We start from the raw sequence: 14,613 nt of genomic DNA on the forward strand, positions 1-14,613 counted from the left end.
CTTGGTCCCTAACACAAGATTGCAATGATCTTAAAATCATGCAAATTTGGCACATTTTCCTAAAACTTGCAAAACAAGTTTGAAAACAAAAATACTAATCTGCAAAAATTATACTAAATTTTTCTAGCTTTCTAGATGATGATCACAGCAATATATATTTTGAGAGTATTTCCTTAAGAGCAACAAGCTGTGAAATCTATGAGCCATGCAACTGCATATTTGGTAATTTTTTGCATGACAGAAAGTATATTATTAACAACTGCCCATGCTATTACACTTCAGACTTCCAGGTATATTCAATATTCAATATGCAATTTCACTACAATTTACATGATGACAATAGAAAATAACAAGAAATGTTGTACTTCCAGTCATGTGCATGTCTTAAGATTCAGTGTGTGTTTATTCCTACTACCCATATCTTTAACTAAATATCTGTTTAAAGCACTTCCTTTGGCCAGTTAAAGCTGAATATTTGCTTGGCTAGCATTTCTACAGACTTCTGATGGTTGCTAAACTTTGAGTTTCACTTACACAACTTCAGGGGAAGGGCAGATACATTCTTAAAAATATTTGTTTTGCAAATACTACTTGCCACATGTGTTTGACTCAAAAGGTTAGAAATGCCCTTCTATACTCCTACATTTGTGAGATATATTTTGCTTGTCACTGGAAACACAGTCTTTGTGTCTTACTTTAGTCCAACTTTAATCCATTAAAGGGTGAATGTTTTTGTAGACTGTTTTTCTCGTCTTGATGAATGTGGGGTTTTTGTTTGTTTGTTTGTTTGGGTGGTTGGTTGGGTGGGTGGTTGGTTGGTTGGTGATTGGTTTGGTTTGGTTTTTTACTTATGCATTTTAAAGTAAACTTTAACTTTAACTTAACCTGGTTTCAGGAGGATGCTTTCATAGCAGAAACTCTGAAAGCTTCAGAACCAGAATTGAGGTTGGACCTAATAATTTCTCTATGGACAACTGGGAGGCAGCGCTTCACTATGTTTTCCAGTAAGATGTGCTGAAGGTCACTAGAAAGAAACTGAAGCCGAAGTATCTTCCCTGTTACAAAACTTCAGTCTTCTATATTTTCTGTGTCAAGAGACTCTTATTTGCTTAGGAGGGTCTTGAGCAGAAGCCCAAACAACGAGAGCATATATCCCACACCACATACAAGAAGATGATCACAAACCATTGAGTAAAAACTGATCTTCAGAGATCATGACTGGCTACACAGTGGTTTATCCATAAATCACCTCTTTAGGATACAGTTGTAAAAAGCAACATCTCATCCACAAATGTGGTAAATCTCGTGCATTACTGTGCTCAGGCAAAGTACTCAAAGCAAACTGATGACTTCTCAGTCAATGGATAATCTTAATTTCTCCTCTTTCAGCTACAGACTCAAGTATTATAGCTATAATAATCTCAGCATATAGGGAATAAAATATAATGTATCAAGCATTCAAGTATGTGGAAGAAATAGGAACAAAGAAAGGAAAGAGTTTAGCAAATAGCATTCTGGTAACTATCCACTAGCTACCTCCTGGCTTAAAGAGAAATATGGAAAACATCTATAAGTATTTCATACTCAACATAATGAGTGGGAATGCCTCTCCTAGTTGTAGGAATCATGATGAATGACAAACCCAACTGAAGCTTTCTGATAAATCCATTTATCATGTCTTTTTAGTAAAAGAAAATTTAGAACAATTCCATGGCTCCCTAGGGAGATGTCTAGAAACTAAATACACCAACGCCCATTCATCTCTTCTAATTCAGTCTTGAAGTCTTTCTATTGGTCCTTCTGCACTGCCTCTGCCCAAAACATGGAAGGCCTTTAATACATATGATACTCCTGGACCAGGAACAGGGCCAGTCAGGAATATCAGTATTTAACTTCTTATTTTTTAGATCAGGAGAAAAGATTTTGATAGTTGTTACAATTCCCTTTCATTCCAGACAAACCATGATTTTCAATGCAATTTGGCAAGGCCCCTTAATATCTCTCTATTCCAAGAAATGAAAAATTATCTTCTTAAATTTAATAAAAGAAATATGGTCACATTCAATAATTTGAGCAATTGGCACTGCTATCCAAACTACTTGTCTACTGATATATTAACAAACTGATTATTGAACTTAATGACGAGTGACTTGGCTCACTTACTTTCTCAGGGCTAGGATGCATCAGTTGCATGGAAGTGCTTGCTTCCCAAAGAATCTCCTAAATAAAGTCTTTAGCTGACACTAAAGCTCTAGCCAATATCTTGAAGGTGGTCTTATAATGATGCTTACAACCATTATTGCCAGCATGATCTCATACCCACCTGGGACTCTCCATGGGACAGCACTTGGCTTTCTTCATAGTGAACAATCCAAGAAGAATCATAAAAGAATGCATGAAGTGAGAGAAGTGTATTTTATATTCTTGAATATATTCTCAAATATGTGATCTTATTATAACATCAGATCAAAGTTCAGAAGTATATAAATAAACTTTAAGTATAAAAGAGGTCCCTAGGATAAAGATCCTTAAATATAAATCTTATTCATAGAATTAGATAACTAAAGAAGAGACCAGATGTCTACACATACATATATAATAAATAACATAGATATAAGTACAGAATAAATGCTAAATATATAAATGTTCCAGATGAGAGAAAAGGGGCACAAGGGTTTATGAGTTTCACTACTCAATAGGAATGTGTAAGCACAGAAAGGAAGTGATAGGAAGTTCTTAGGTTAAAGGTCAAACCTAGGAAAAATTCTGTATGGCTCATGGCTCTGCCCTATATTAACTAAGTTACTCCCTCTAGGATATCTCTCATTATTCTTGGCAAGTATCTGGCAAATGATCCAATTTCTGAGCATGGTTATGGCCAGAAGAAATTTAGATCCACAATTATATCCTCAAGTTTTACAAGTTTATTGCTCCACAACATAAACTTGCTATATTTCTTCAGTATGCCTAAAACAATAGTGTGAGTCCTTGAATTTCTTAGAATTCACTTCAGTTTTATTTTTTAATTTTCTTTATTTATATTTCAAATGTTATTTCCTTTCCTGGTTTCCCCTACGAAAACCCACTATCCCCTCCTGCCTCCCCTTGCTCACCAACCCACCCACTCCCACTTCCTGGCCCTGGCATTTCCCCTACACTGGGGCATAGAGCCTTCACAGAACCTAGGGCTTCTCCTCCCACTGATGACTAACTAGGCCATCCTCTGCTACATACGCAGCTGGAGCCATGGGTTCCACCATGTGTGCTCTTTGGTTGGAGGTTTAGTCCCTGGGAACTCTGGGGGGGGGTACTGGTTAGTTCATATTTTTTCCTCCTATGGGGGTGCAAACCCCTTCAAATCCCTGGGTCTTTTCTCTAGCTCTCCATTGCGGACCCTATACTCAGTCCAATGGTAGGCTGTGAGCATCCACCTCTGTATTTGTCAGGCACTGGTGGAGCCTCTCAGGAGACAGTTATAACAGGTTTTTGTCAACAAGCACACGTTAGCATCCAGAAAAGTGTCTCGGTTTAGTGATTATATATGGGATGGATCTCCAGGTGGGACAGTTTCTGGATGGTCATTCCTTCAGTCTCTGCTCCCCACTTTGTCTCTGTAACTCCTTTCAAGGGTATTTTAGTTCCCCCTTCTAAGAATTATCCACACTTTGGTCTTCCTTCTTCTTGAGTTTCGTGTGGTTTATGAATTGTATCGTGGGTATTCTGAGCTTCTGGGCTAATATCAACTATGCACACACTTCAGCTTTAAAAGTCACAGCCACCAGCAAAATAAAAAGAATGGGAACATATGAAGGTGTGTGTGTTGTGCGCACACACATACACATACACACACACACACCACTATCACCATCACCACTATCACTAACAACAACAAAATAACAATCAAGAACCTTTGGATATTGTTCTCTCATAATATCAATGGTCTTAATCCACCAATAAAAAGACACAGACTAACAGAATGGATGTTAAAACAGGATACATTCTTCTGTTGTATCCAAGAAACACACCTTAACATCAAGGATAAACATTATCATAGAGTGATATGCAAAAGATATTCCAAGCAATTGGACAAAAGCCATTTTAATATCCAACAAAATAGACTTCACACCAAAACTAATCAAAAGAGATAGAGAAACATAGTATAAACTCATCAAAAAAATCACCAAGGTATCATTTCAGTTTTTTAACATTTATGCCCAAAACAGAGGGCATTCAAGATTGTAAAAGAAACAGTATTACAGCTGAAAGCACATATTGATCCCTTAAGACTGATTGTTGGCAACTTTAATATCCCACTCTCACCAATAAGTAAGTCATTCAGAAAAAAAAAATCTAAACAGGGAAATACTGGAACTGACAGATGTTACAAACAAAGTAGACCTGACAGATATTTACAAAACATTTTACCCAAACACAAAAGAATGTGTCTTTTTTGCAGTACCTCATGAAAGTTTCTGTAAAATTGATCACATACTGAGACATAAATTAAGTCTCTAGAGATAAACTGAAATAATCCCTTGTATCCAATCAGATCACTGCAGATTAAAGGTAGATATCAACAGAAAGAGAAATAATAGAAAGTCCACAAAGTTTGTAGCACTGAACAACTCTGCATTCAATGACAATATATCAATATAGAAATAAATTAAGAAACGAAAGACTTTCTAGAATTCAATGAAAATAAATGTACTGTATATCCAAACATTTATGGTACAAGAGAAGCATTGTTAAGTGGAATGGAAGTTTCACAGAGCTAAGTGTTTACATTTAAAAAAATTGGAAAGATTTTAAGCCAGCAAATTAACAGCATATCTGAAAGCTCTAGGGAAAAAAAAGAAAGAATCACACCCAAAAGGAATAGATAGCAAGATATTATCAGATTGAGAGATGAAATAAATAAAATAGAAATAAATAAAATCAATGAAACAAAAAGTTTGTTCTTTGAGAAAAGTAACAAATAGACAAACCCTTATCCAAACTAACTAAAAGACAGAGAGTAAATACCCAAATTAACAAAATCAGAAATGAAAGGAGGATCATAACAGATACCAAGAAAAATCTAGAGAACAATAGGAAACTAGATATCAAAAACCAAAAAACAAACAAACAAACAAAACCAAAACAACCAAAGAAATAATCCAATTTGAAAATGGGATATAGATCTAAAAAAATTCTCAATAGAGGAAACTAAAATGGCTGAGAAACACGTAAAAAATGTTCAATATCCTTAGCCATCAGGAAAATGGAAATCAAAACTCTTTGAGATTCCATCTTACACCTGTCAGAAGGCTAAGATCAGTAACACAAGTCACAACTCATGCTGGCAAAGATGTATAATAAGGAGAGCACTTAGTCATGTCTGGTAAGATTACAAACTTGTACAACCACTATGGAAATCAATGTTAGTTCTGCTGAAAGTTGGGAATTGATCTTCCTCAAGACCCAGTTATATCACTCATTGAGGATTTAATCACAATAGCCAGAAAATAGAAGCAGCATCGATGTCCCTCAATTGAAGAGTAAAGAAAATAGGATATATTTACAAAATGGGTATATTACTCAGCTGTTAAAAATTGACATCATGAAATTTGCAACCAAGTGATTGTTACTAGAAAAGTCATTCTGAGTGAGGTAATCCAGATCCAAGATGAATGTGATATGTATTCCCTTATATGTGGATATTAGTTGTTAAGTAAATGATAATTAACCTGTGATCCATACACCTGGAGGGGTTAGATAAAGAGGTTAGGTTAAGAGGAGGGGTCTAGGAGGTATCCTTGAAAAGGGGCAAAAGAATAGATTTTATCAGGCCTGAGAGTAGAAGTGGGCAGGAGTCATGGTATTAGGCTTAGGGAGAGGGAGACTGTGCAGGCAGATTGTTAGAATTGGTGGACTTTTGAGAATGTACAAAAACCTAGTGCAGGAGAGTCTGCCTGGAATCTATACAGGTGGTCCCAATAAAGACTCAAGTAATGGAAGTTATGGAGTCTCAAATAGCCCTGCATTTCTTGTTTCCTTGGCTGTGCCTCTAGTGGCAACTAGATGCATTCAATTTTGTTTTTGGCCAAAGAGTTCCCATGGAAATCCCCAAACAACCCAAGCTGTTGATAAAACAATGGATTGATGTCTGCAAAGTGACATTGGGTCCCATTGCCAAGGACAACATCCATACAACTCATTGAACGTGGGGAAGTCAAACTGGTACCTACATACTGCCTTCACCCATAAGTTCCTGCATCTTCATGTAGAAGGTATCCTGTAGGCTAACAAAAGAGAAACAAACATCATCCCAGCCACAAAACCTTTGACCTACAATGAGTTCCATCTTGAAAATATTCTAGAGCAGTAGTGGCAAAGTCGTTGTGGCAGAAGCCAATCAATGTATGGTTATACTTAAGGCCCACTTCATGAGAAAGAACTCATACCTGACACTGTAGAGTAACACTGAACTAGAGACTAGAGAACCCAGAGATCTGGTGTAAAACTACACACCACCAGTTTAAAAAGTATCAATAAAATGACTCCTAACTGTATTCTACTATATGCATACACCAATGCCTTATCCATTCACCATCAGAGAGGCCTTCTTTGCCAACAGATGGGAACAGATGGAGTGACTGGCCACCAGACATTAAGTGGAGAGTGAGTCTAAATGGGAGGTCTCTTCCCTCAGAGCTCCAGTGGAAGAGAATGTGGAAAGATTGGAAAAGTCACAAGGGATGGAGGACAGCAAGAGAACAAGGACCTCTAAACCAACTAAGAAAGGTACATTTGATTTCATAGAGACTGAAGCAGCAAACATTGTGTCTACGTGGGTCTGTACCATGCCCCTCCCTATATTTTAGAGCTACTGGCTTAGCAATGTTACAGAAGTCATGAGTGTAGGAAAGAATGGGTCTCTGACTTGTGAGCATGCCCTTAGAGCTCTTTTCCTCCTGCTAGGTTGCCATGTCCAACTTCAATATAATAGGTTTTGCTTCATCTTATTATTTCTTATTTGTCATTTTCATTGTTGTCTATTAGGCACTAGTTTTTTTGTTTGTTCCTTTGTTTTTGATTTTGCTTTTGTTTTTCCTAATGGAAAGCAGAAAAGGAGTGAATCCAGAAGGAGGTGGTGGTAATTAGATATGTGGAAGAATACAGGGAGGAAAAACTATAATAGGACATATTATAGCAGAAAGGAATCTGTTTCCAACCGAAAGAAAAACAAACAAATTATCAAATAAACAAATAAATGATAAATGAAAGCCTTTGAGAAAAGTCTTTCTTGAAGATTCTGCTTTTTTATCCTGGAAAATATTCAAGGACCACTAATTTTTACTCAGATCTCTTATCTAACTATGAAACTTGCCCATTCATCACCTCATAGCTTTCTAAGATTTTTAAATCAAGGATTTACAGCAATGCCCATAAGTTCATTTTTCTTTTTTATAAATGTCTTAGACTGACATTCTTATCTAGAGTGATTTGGAATATAAGTAGAAGCTGATATTTTCAAAGTGAACAATGACTGACTCTGATGTTTAGCAGTCATTCGTTCAGTTTACTTTCCCCCCTTTTTCATTTTACCAGAAACATTCAAGGGTACCCAAAGAAAGTTTCCATACTTTGGAAGAAATATTCTTTTTGCAAGACTAGTAATAGCATTAGGGAAACACTCCACTTTCCACATCACCTCTAATGACTGGTTAAATTTCTGTCACTAAATAATGGATTTTTCTTTCTCTAATAATATTAACCTTATTTTCCTGAAAGCCCCCACTAGTAAGTAATTAAAACCATGAGTATTTTCTTAGTAATTGTTCTACCCAAATCTTCTGGAACACTCTACAAAGTTACTGTTTATTCACCAAACTTTACAGGTTTTCATGGTTTACTTTTAGTAGTGTTGTAATGCCACTTACAAAAGCCTGTTACTCTTTGAAATGTAGGTTAATAACAAAATCTAAGAGATTAAAACAGTAGCTACTTGTGACCTCACATATCTGAGTGTCAGAAAATTAGATGCAGTGTAGCTGAATGTCTCTCTGTTAGAATCAGTCATGAAGTTGTATTAAACTTGTTGGCCCTAATCTTCATATATATATGAAGATTATATATATATATATGAACCTTCACTCTTCTTGAACACATGATTGTTAGTTGACTTTTTAAGGGCTTCCTGTAGCAGCTGCTTTTCTCTCAAATCAGGAACCAATAAGAGAGCAAAGAAAATGTAAAGTATAACTTTTATACTCTGATCTTGAAAACAATATCTCACCATTTTGCCTGATAATGTATTCATTAAGTGACTCTATCACATAGGAAGAGCAAAGATTAGTCAAAGAATGAAAAAAAAAAAAAAAGACGAAATGAAGGAAGTTGGGAAACATCTAAAAATGTGCTAATGAGGAAGACTCAAAGAACTTCAAGTTTTTCTTGAAAGATTAATTTGTTTAAAAAAATTTTTAAAGTCACCACTAAGAAGCTAAAAGAAAAAGAGAAAAACAAAAAAAGAATCTAAAAGAACTTAGTAACAAGAAAAATGTTAAGACAGAAAATAACATTGCAATTGCAATATAACTGTTGCTGGAGAGATAGATTAGCCATTAAAATCTAGGCTCAAAACCAAATAGACAAAATAGTATATAAATATGAGACACAATCATCAAATATGAAATAAATTATATATTTTTTAAATACCATGTTTAAGGAAAGGCCAGTAATTTGTTGTTGAATTTGAAATAATCTCTGTTGTGGTTTGAGTGAGAATGGACCTAACAGACATATATATTTGAATGTGTTTTTTCTCAATTGGTGGAACTCTTTTGTAAGGACTAGAAGGTATGTCCTTGTTGGAAAAAGTGTAGCTGTAGTAGGGTTTTGAGGTTACAAAAGCCTACACAATTCCCAGTTTGTTCTCTGTCTTAATATTGTAGATTAAATGTAAGTCTTCAGTTACTGTTCCACACTATGCCTTCCTGTCTTTTGCTTTGAGTCCTGCCATGGTCTTTATAGACTGTAATCTACATGACCCATGAGCCCCCAAAAAAATGCTTTTTTTTTTTTTCATAAAAATTGTTTGGCTCATGGTGTTTAGTTATGCCAAGAGAAAAGTAACTAAGCTCATCTTACTCGTTTAACAAGTTCAAATATTGCATTTTGCACTAAATGGTTAATCATACTATTTGCTTCTAAGGAGTAGCATCTGCAATAACTGTTAACTGGTAAATAAGTTTATATACTTCCCTCCACAAACTGCAGACTTCTCCTGCTTAGAAGTTCATTCCTTGATATAGTTAATCTTGATTTCTATAAAGATTTTTGAGCATCAACTGTGTATCTGACACAAATTTTTTTTAAATGAAATTAGAGATACAACCATGTGATCTCGTAAGAGGGAGCAGATTCCTAAAAGTTACTTGCAAATTAATAATTAAAATACAACACCATGAAATCTCGAGTGGCACATAGGACAGTTTAGGTGACTGGAAAATACTGAAACAATAAAGTATTGGTATTCATAGTCTGTAGTCCATTAGGGTATAAAATATGATATTATGATATGCAAGTATACTTTGAAATGTTGACTATAGTCAAGCTATTTATCATATTCATCCCAATTACCTTTTTACATTAAAATGAATTTTAAAGTAATTTGGACAAAATCTCAGTATTTCTTCCAGATGAAGAGACGTATTTGGCCTTTTTCATCTTTGTGCCATGTCTCCTGACATTCTCCTCCAGTGAGGAATGCTTTTAGACTTATTTACCTGCATCCTCACTCACGGTATTTGACATCTTTTGTCTATTGCAGCCCTTACAGCAAAGTTCTGCTTATATATTATTTTCACCTCAGGGCATCCTACATAGCACTGTGAGCCATACTTCAGAAAGAAACAAATTATATCATGCCACACCACCTTCAGTAGAATCTGTGTGACAAGTTCCATAGACTGAGGCGATTGACCTCAAAAGGGGAGGCCTCCTGGAACCGGTTGTGAAACCCTTTGCCAGAGAAAAAATATTGAGCCATAGTTCTCATGGCAATCTGTTTTGTTTTTTTTTTTTTTATTTACATTTTCCTGGGAGCCTAGGCCAAGATCCTAAGCGAGAATAATGGGTAAGAAACCATCCCTAGAGATGGGGCCACTAACATGACCTTATCCCCAGGGAAACAAATGCTTTACTTTCTAAATCATTTACAAAACTGTTATGATAAAAACTTACCCCAAAATAAAATTTCATATGGCTACACGTGTATCATCGGAGATGGATTTTGGCATATGGTAAAGAAAGCCTTAATTAGAAAGAATTAAATTAGGTTAAATTTATACATTGAAGATTATGAAAAATCAGACACTAGATGTTAAATAATAATTGACCACAAGGCTTGAAAGTTAGTTCAGCAGTTAAGAACACTGACCTTTAAAGATTTATTTATTTATTTATTTATTTTTACAAAACCACCTCTTTATTTTTTATTAGATATTTTCTTCATTTACATTTCAAATTCTATCCCAAAAGCCCCCTATAGACTCCCCTGCCCTGCTCCCCAACCCACTCACTCCCGCTTCCTGACCCTGGCATTCCCCTGTACTGGGGCATATGATCTTCGCAATACCAATGGCCTCTCCTCCCATTGAGGGCCGGCTAGACCACCCTCTGATGCATATGCAGCTAGAGACACAGCTCTGGGGGATACTGGTTAGTTCATATCGTTGTTCCTCCTATAGGGTTGCAGACCCCTTTAGCTCCTTGGGTACTTTCTCTAGCGCCTTCATTAGGGGCCCTGTGTTCCACCCAATAGATGACTGTGAGCATCCCCGTTAAAGATTTATTAACCTACTCCTGGAAATATGCCACTAGCCTTGGACTATAGCCCCCACTGAATACATCCTTTTAGAATTGTTATATTTTTATGGTTTATAATGATGTTACCAGTTCTGTTTGTGAGTCACTGAATACATAGTTTCAGAATTGTAATGCTTGGATAATTTTTGTGCTTTACTGTGCCAAATGATTTTTATTGGTATCTTTGATTGTTTCACTGGATATAGTTTCTAAGAAATGTACTGTTTGGTTTTTTAATATATAAAATCCCCTGCTTGAGAGCTGCAAAATACACTCAGACTCAACTGCCTCTGTGTTTGTTTCTGTTTGTCACCGCCAAATCTTTATACACCTAGCTTCAAGGACCCTCATTCCAGGGACCCCATACCCAACTGGGGTGGTCCATGGCAATGTCATTTTGCCAATTTAAAACTTTTTCAGTAGTTTGATATGGTGGTGTGTTCTTGTAATCTCAATCCTTCAGAAGCTAAGGCAGTAGGGTTACAAATTTGTGACCAGCATGTATGATAAAGAAATGATAATCTATTACTACATCAAGTAGTAATAAATAATAATAATAATAATAATAATAATAATAATAATAATAATATAAAGAATAATAAAGACAAAATATCTGAAAACCTTTGTAGTACCAACCAGCCAAGGACAAATAACAAAAATAGAAGTTTTATCCAGTGTACTCTTATTTTAGCTAAATGTAGTTAACATTCATCCACCCTCTTATCTTTCTATTTGTCTATTGCAAAAGCATGAATGTAAGTGTTTTGGCTCCCTTTTAGATATAACAATTTAAATATAATATCAAGAATCTATTTTGCAGGTGTTCTTCAGTTGCTAAATTTAAACTACTTTTTCATCTTCATTTCTTATAACAGCCTTTGTCAACCATAACTGACAGAATTCAAGCACAAACAATCCACTCAGTGTCATGCCAACTTATTTTCTTCATCTCTCTCATACTCTTTTATGATTCTGCCGATTTTTCTCTCTTATTTTAGGTCTTGGGTTATCTGTATTCCTTCCCACTCCTCATGGAATAACTTTTAAAATAGATTATGTGTGAGCTGTAAAAATATAATTCAAATACAACCTTCTTAGCATGCTTTAGGACATGAATTAGATATTGGGGGTGGGACAATTTTACAGACTGATTAATGGAGATTCAAAAATTCCAGGCTGAATAACTAATCAACACCACAGCCAGAATGGAAGAATTTAAGCTCTCCCAGACAGACTTTCAGACCACGCTCTGCAACCCTGAGTGCACCTTTCCTCAGCAGCACTCACAGATTTCTGTTTCCTGAAGGTTCACAGTTACCTTTGTGGAAAGGCACTAGATGTCTTTAGTTTATTGGAGAAGCTGTTTCCACTGCAATAAATAATGGTCAGCATACCGAGGCAGTTGTCTGCCCCTCCCCACTTAGAATGTTCCTCAAAGGCATGTAGGTTTCTTCGCACATCTGCTTACCATGTCTTAATTGCACGCAGGACAATACTGTCACTGGGAAGCCAGATAATTATTTGTAGCTCTGGGTGTTTCCTTCCACTACGATTCATCCAGTCAAACCATGTGCATCCATAGCATCCTATCCTGACTGCCCAGGGCTCTCCTTCTTACTCACATCCCCTGCCTCAAGAATCTATCAAAAGACTCAGCATGAAATGTGTTTTCTGTGAGCATAAACTGACTGAATTGAGGCCATAAGTACTCAAAAGAGATTTGACCTTCATCCTATGATAAATACAAGAGAATGTTCTGCCTTTGTCTTTGAATACAACACAGTGTTGTGAAAAGACCCAAAAGAACCAGAGAGATGGGTCTGACCCTTTTCATGTTAACCTCTAAATTCTTTCTGTGTTGATAAGCTTCTAGGTAAAAGTTTCAATTTTGAATTCAAGATTTTAGTCTGATTTTATTATTCCTTATTCTGTTACTTGGTGGAGGTTTCAATTTCATTATTCACTTTACCTGAAAGAAGTGGCAATAAGAATTTGCATATCTAAAAAAAAGATTACTCTGAAGAAAATGAGGTCTTAGAAAGCTATGATTTGATTTTATACAGCAGCATTGACTGCTTGAGGGAAATTCATCAAACTGTACTTTAACGTTTCTAAGAGCTTCTGCTTTGAAAGCATTTACATTGAGCTCCATAGAGACAGCGCCGGGGCAAGCGCGAGCCGGACGGGCACTGGGCGACTCTGTGCCTCGCGGAGGAAAATCAACTAAACATGGGCAAAGGAGATCCTAAGAAGCCGAGAGGCAAAATGTCCTCATATGCATTCTTTGTGCAAACTTGCCGGGAGGAGCACAAGAAGAAGCACCCGGATGCTTCTGTCAACTTCTCAGAGTTCTCCAAGAAGTGCTCAGAGAGGTGGAAGACCATGTCTGCTAAAGAAAAGGGGAAATTTGAAGATATGGCAAAGGCTGACAAGGCTCGTTATGAAAGAGAAATGAAAACCTACATCCCCCCCAAAGGGGAGACCAAAAAGAAGTTCAAGGACCCCAATGCACCCAAGAGGCCTCCTTCGGCCTTCTTCTTGTTCTGTTCTGAGTACCGCCCCAAAATCAAAGGCGAGCATCCTGGCTTATCCATTGGTGATGTTGCAAAGAAACTAGGAGAGATGTGGAACAACACTGCAGCAGATGACAAGCAGCCCTATGAGAAGAAAGCTGCCAAGCTGAAGGAGAAGTACGAGAAGGATATTGCTGCCTACAGAGCTAAAGGAAAACCTGATGCAGCAAAAAAGGGGGTGGTCAAGGCTGAAAAGAGCAAGAAAAAGAAGGAAGAGGAAGATGATGAGGAGGATAAAAAAGATGAGGAAGAGGAAGAAGAAGAGGAAGATGAAGATGAGGAAGAAGATGATGATGATGAATAAGTTGGTTCTAGCGCAGTTTTTTTTTTTCTTGTCTATAAAGCATTTAACCCCCCTGTACACAACTCACTCCTTTTAAAGAAAAAAATTGAAATGTAAGGCTGTGTAAGATTTGTTTTTAAACTGTACAGTGTCTTTTTTTGTATAGTTAACACACTACCGAATGTGTCTTTAGATAGCCCTGTCCTGGTGGTATTTTCAATAGCCACTAACCTTGCCTGGTACAGTCTGGGGGTTGTAAATTGGCATGGAAATTTAAAGCAGGTTCTTGTTGGTGCACAGCACAAATTAGTTATATATGGGGACAGTAGTTTTTTTTTTTTTCCCTTTGGTTTTATTTTTGGGTTTTATTTTTTTCATCTTCAGTTGTCTCTGATGCAGCTTATACGAAGATAATTGTTGTTCTGTTAACTGAATACCACTCTGTAATTGCAAAAAAAAATTGCGGCTGTTTTGTTGACATTCTGAATGCTTCTAAGTAAATACAATTTTTTTTATTAGAAAAAAAAAAGTCTTCATTTCTAATAGTTAAAATTTCTATCCTTAGTGGAAACTGTCCATAGTACTGTTGCTTTTGATAGAGTTTTCCATAGTGATAGACATGTTTGATGTCTGTACTATTTGATGTTTAGCTATAACATACACCTGGCCATTGGCATATAAGATGTGACCAATATGACAGATAAACTGAATGGTAGTGATGCTTAGTATAACCATGTTATTCTGTATTTGTATTCCTGAGAAATATCTGAGGTGAACTACTTGGGAAAAATGGTTGATATGAAGTAAGTGGCTCCCATGTTTAATCCAGCATTAGAAGGCAGATGCAAGTAGGTCCTGTGAATTTGGAGAAGAGCCTGTTCTCCACAGCAACTTCTAAGTCAGCCA

General features: G+C 36.4%; 1 pseudogene; it reads left to right on the plus strand.

Annotated features, from left to right (window-relative positions):
• The first annotated feature begins 12,995 nt into the window (after nucleotides 1-12,995).
• LOC147000290 (high mobility group protein B1 pseudogene) lies at nucleotides 12,996-14,039 on the plus strand (annotated as a pseudogene).
• Nucleotides 14,040-14,613: the final 574 nt, after the last annotated feature.

This window comes from Mus caroli, unplaced genomic scaffold, assembly GCF_978045245.1.
Source record: "Mus caroli unplaced genomic scaffold, Mus_caroli_1 scaffold_19, whole genome shotgun sequence".
In the NCBI taxonomy this organism is placed as follows: domain Eukaryota; kingdom Metazoa; phylum Chordata; class Mammalia; order Rodentia; family Muridae; genus Mus; species Mus caroli.